We start from the raw sequence: 5,319 nt of genomic DNA, 5'->3' as shown, positions 1-5,319 counted from the left end.
ATAAGCAAATCCTTCAGAAAATTGTTTGTAAATAGTGCACAAGATTCAAATTTGATTTCTCCATTCTCCTCCATCCTCCTCCATCGACTCATGTATACCAAATCATGATTAAGTATATGCGTGTTAAACTGTTGTAACACTTGATGAGTATACATGTTATTGTTAAGCTAATGTTTTTACTATATTTTTTTTTGCCCATTTAAATTTGACTGCAACTTGCTTATGGTTGGATGAAGTTTTATGATGAGATAAAGGCGATTCTTGGTAGAATGGTGAAACACAAAGTCTTTGGTTTCAAATAAAAAAATAGTTTTTTTTGTTCAAGTTTATCATGAGAAAAATATGTATTTTGTTTACTTATGTTTATTATTTATTTGATTTGGTAACTTAGTAAGTATGTTAATTGGCACTTAAAACACATTTCTATTTACCTGCAATACATATTATTGGCTTATTCTCCCTATATTGATTAAATTGAATTTAAATATTTAAATATTATTAGTGTGTGCTATACATCCTTCAACTGTATGTCATATAAATATAAGAAAAGTAAAAAATATATTTCTTTAGATATAGAAAAAGAGAATCTAAGAAAAACTCAATAAGGTATTGCTTTAGGTATTCGAAAAAGACAACCGCAAATAAATTTAGACAAGTGTTTCTTTAGGTATATGAAAAAACAACCAGAAAAATTTATACAAGTGTAGCTTTAGGTATTTGAAAAGGTAACTTAAAAAATCTGGATAAGTGTTGCTTTATGTATTAGAAAATACAACTCGTCAAAATTGTTGTCATAAAGTCTTTATTAAAGCATTGTGTTTGGGTCCTCTAAGAGTAGGGTTGGGGAGGAGGCCTCGAAGGCCATTAGCCCATTAGGGATTTTTTGTTTTTTTTTTTAATTCAAAACCGTCGTTTCACTGCCATCATGGCAGGAATTGGTCCAACTCAGCTTTCCGATGACAAATTATGGACAGAAAGTGTCTTAGGAACTACTTTGAGTCTCGGAATGTAACTTCGAGGACAAAGTAATTAACTATTAACTTCAGGGACCATTTTAAGGCTCTAGTGCAACTTCCAAGACAACTTTAAAACTTAACTCGTAAAATATATGGACACATGGTTTCTTGGTAAATATAACTTAAGGTATTTAGTTTTGTTTTCTATCAATTTTTTTATCAAATGCTAACACCATAAGACAGAACATTGAAATATACGAACATATGATTTTCTGTTTAGTTTAATATAATTCAACACATTTAGTTTCGTACGTTATAAGTTTTTTCTATCATATGCGAACATGATAGGACAGAACAATACAATTAGACATCCTATAACATTCCTTGAAAAGAAGGTTATTTCCATAGTAGAATTCCTACGTGTCATTCACCAAGTTAATTCTCACGAACTCTTTCTAATGTGCCTCCTAATACATATGGTCCATTCCCAAAACTACTCATTTTCATGCATTTTCTTTTGTTCATTTCACAATCCAATTATGTCTACTGTTACTTTATTTCAAATTTTTTAAATTTTAAAATTTTTCAAATTCATCATAATATGCAATGTCCATCATTTTCGTTATCACTCCATTTTTTGTTTCTCTTCCTCCTCTTCTCCTTCGGTTCTTTTTCATCTTCAGTTCTTCCACTTTTGTCTTTCTCCTCTTCTTCAGTTCATTTTTTCGTTCACCGATTCTGTTCTTCTTCTAATTCTTATTGTTCCTAATCCAAGTGGGATGTGGAGATTATAAAGTTTGTGTATGCACCAAGGTAGAGGATGTCGTTATACAATGTTACTGTACCTGATGGCTCCAACCTTTAGGGGAGTAGTCGCATTGGAGGCAACGCCAGCGGTGGTGGTAGGATTACGGTGGTGGATGAGGTGGTGACTGCTATGGTGGTGGAGGATGGTGGTCGCAGTAATTGCGGTGGAGTTCGTGGTAGTTATCGATGTTGTAATGATGGATGTGGAGAAAGAAGCGGCGGAAGTAGGGTGGCAAGCAAGGAGTTTTTTACTTTTAACTATTATAATTTTTAAAAGTATAAACAAATTATAATTTTTATATTCACAAACATTAAAGTCTTTGTAGTTATAAATATCTAATAAACATAATTATAAACCAAGTTTTCATCCAAAACATAATTATAAATATTGTCTCTAAAACAAAATAAACATAATCTAAAACACTCAATTTTCATCTTCATTCTCTTGTAAGTTGGGTTGGGGGAAGTTGGGTTTTGGCAAAAAAAATTGTAAAAATACCCCTTGTCAAAAAAATACTAAGCCCAGCGAGAAAGCCCGCCCCGCCCCGTCAAAGCCCGCCAAAACCCGCAATTTAAGTGGTGCGGGTTAGGCGGACTTTTGCTATTTGTCGGTCCCAATTTTTCAACCCAGTCCGCCTTTTTTGGCGGGTTACACGGGCCGGTCCGGCGGGTTTAGGCCCGTTTGCCATCCTGAACAAAGTAGATCACTGGAAAGTAGTGAGTGGCAACCATAAAGAGTACATGCAGTGAGTCTATGAAAGCAGAGAACACAACAACGACAACCAGAACAGAGCTGCAGATCTAACCGGCGGCCAAAGCAGATTTGCATGGTTGTGATTTGTTATGTTTTAATTAATTAAATTGATAAATTATCTAAATGATTATTATTTGTTTAATTTGCAAATTTTATTGTTTCAAAATTTAAATTTTGAACTGAAAATTGATTTAAAAGAATTATTTGTGTATGTTTATTTTCATTATCCTCACAGATCATGTTTTTCAATTTTTTCTTCTCATTACTCTTGCTCTCGCTCTTTAATACCGTAGCGACAGTATTCGAGGGCAAAATCAAATCAGTGAGTCTCGCGATTAGTTTGTGATTTTTGGGTATTTTGTCATAGTAATGGTTTTTGAACTGGTTGCGATTATGGTTTTGTTGCGAATAGAGTTGTGATTTAATTTTCAGTTTGATGCCTATGTACTCTGGGTTGTTGAAAACTATGGCTTTTGTTTTAAACAGATGCAAATCTTCATGAAAGCCTTCCAAGATAGACTATCACCCTAGAGGTTGAAATTAAAATTCCGATACGATTGATAATGTCGAGGCTAAAATTCAGAAAAAAGAAGGAATCTCTCCTGACCAGCAAAGGCTAATTTTTGTTGGAAAACAACTTGAAGATGGTAGAAACAGATGGTAGAACCCTTGCCATCTACAACATTCATCCAAACTATACTAATGTGTGGCATTAATTAAGTTAAAACTTCAGATGATATAATTTTTTTTTGTCTGATTTTTACAGGATGATTGTACTTATATTTCCTTTTTATTCTCAGTTCCTTATCCACCTGCTGAAATTTTGGCAGTTGCAAGCAAAAAGGGAAAGTATTTGTTAATTATTTCATGGTAACTTAATTATTACATTAGATGTCATTAATTGTTGAACATTGCTTAGAAGTTAGAACCCATTCAACGCCTGAGCATTTATTGGTCATTGGGAGACTGTTGATTTTCTTTTTTCACTCCTTCTTTTTTAGGAAATTAACAACCGAGATATCGGGACTTCAATATTGAAAGGAAGATCTTGAATTGAATATAAAAAGATATGTGAATTCAACTTGATGATTTCTTTTTATTTCTTTCTCCTATATAATTAGTTACTACCTCTAATGTATCTAAATATTAGTTTGTCCGAACTGGTAGCTATTTTGAAAAGTAGAAAGTATATTTATCTGTGTTATTATGAGCTGTATTTACTGTACTCAATTACTCATGAACTAAATGAATTCAATGCTAGAAAGAAACCTGTGATTTTGTAACGAGGGAGTAACAATCTGGTGTAATTTTGTAACTATACTACTAACAATTTATATATACATTTATTGGTTTTTTTTATTCTTCATTTATTGATATGACTTATATATTTTCAATATAAATACAAGTTATTTTTGTCCCACTTTCCTTTCACATGATTATATTATGCATTCTATCATAGTTTTTTCTTGATGTGCATGTATATTTAAATACCCACCTTTCCATCAATATTTTATGAATATCAACAAGGAAAAGTATAGGAAACCAAGAATAAATCATAGAGTAGTTGCTTTCAATTGCGTTCTGTTTTGGTGAGAAGAGCTTATGGATATTGTATATATAAGCCTTTTTCTATCGGTGTGAAAATACTAATCATTCATTTTAGGAAAACTATAGGAACTAAGAATGAATCTGCCAACTATTGACAATAATAATTATTTATTGTTTTTAAATTAAAATTAGGAAGGTATTGATATCAATTAATTAGAAATTTGAAAATTAGGATTGTAACCGCTCGGAGTGTTTGCAACGTGAAGCAACAAGAGTCACACTACCCCCAATTCTCTATTACCTTCTCCGGTCATCAACAGCGTCCTCGAACTTGTGCCCTCACCGGAACGTCGTGCACACCGTTCGACACACTGTCGTCTTCGTTGTCACATTGTTCGTCCTTCACCACCGTCGTCTTTACCGCTACGCGGAACCCCCTTCCCATGGAGCTGCCACTGCTGCATCACGCCGTTAGTTGCACTGCTCAGAATGGTGCGGTGGTTCGCATCTGCGCCGCCGTCGCGGCCTCCACCCCGACGATCCTCTAGGCAGTGCCGGTGCCCTCCGCAACCAATTCCCGTCGCCGCAACGCGCTGTTTGCAAGAGCAATTTTTCCTCTGCAAGACTACTGCGGCACCCTCCCCCTCACGATCTGCATCGCTACCATCCACTGCAATGCGCTCCCTCTATCTCGTTTTCACCTTCTCAATTCGATCAACACCTTCACTAAAAGACACATGCATAAGGAGACACATACACAAAGACACTTCCAATAAAAAAGACACAGCCATAAAAAGTTGGCAGGAGTTGGTAGAATCCTTGTTGGTTACGTAGCGAGATTATATCAACATACAATTTTGTTTGTTCAAATTTGGTAAGCAAATAGCATAATCAACATTGGTTCTTACTTTTAAAGCATGCGGTTATTCAATAAGGTCATATAATTGTAAAGCTAAATAGTTAAGACATTTTCTATGACCATACTCTTAAAATATTTCATGTATCCAATTATTTTCTACATTCCCGTGCATGGCATGGGCTAATTCCTGGATTGATTTGATAGTCAAATATTTTAGTTAATTAGTTTAATAATGATCCATATAGAGACAAACCAATTTAAAACACAAATTGTACAATTCATTGAACTTAATTTGTCTATGGACAATTGAAAAACCAACTTCTTTTATGATTAGATGTTTGCTGCTGATGTTTCTACAATATTTTGGATCTATTGAATTATTTAGTAGTTTATTC

The sequence above is a fragment of the Arachis ipaensis genome, chromosome B03 (genome assembly GCF_000816755.2).
Source record: "Arachis ipaensis cultivar K30076 chromosome B03, Araip1.1, whole genome shotgun sequence".
Classification (NCBI taxonomy): domain Eukaryota; kingdom Viridiplantae; phylum Streptophyta; class Magnoliopsida; order Fabales; family Fabaceae; genus Arachis; species Arachis ipaensis.
This window is presented reverse-complemented; position numbering follows the sequence as displayed.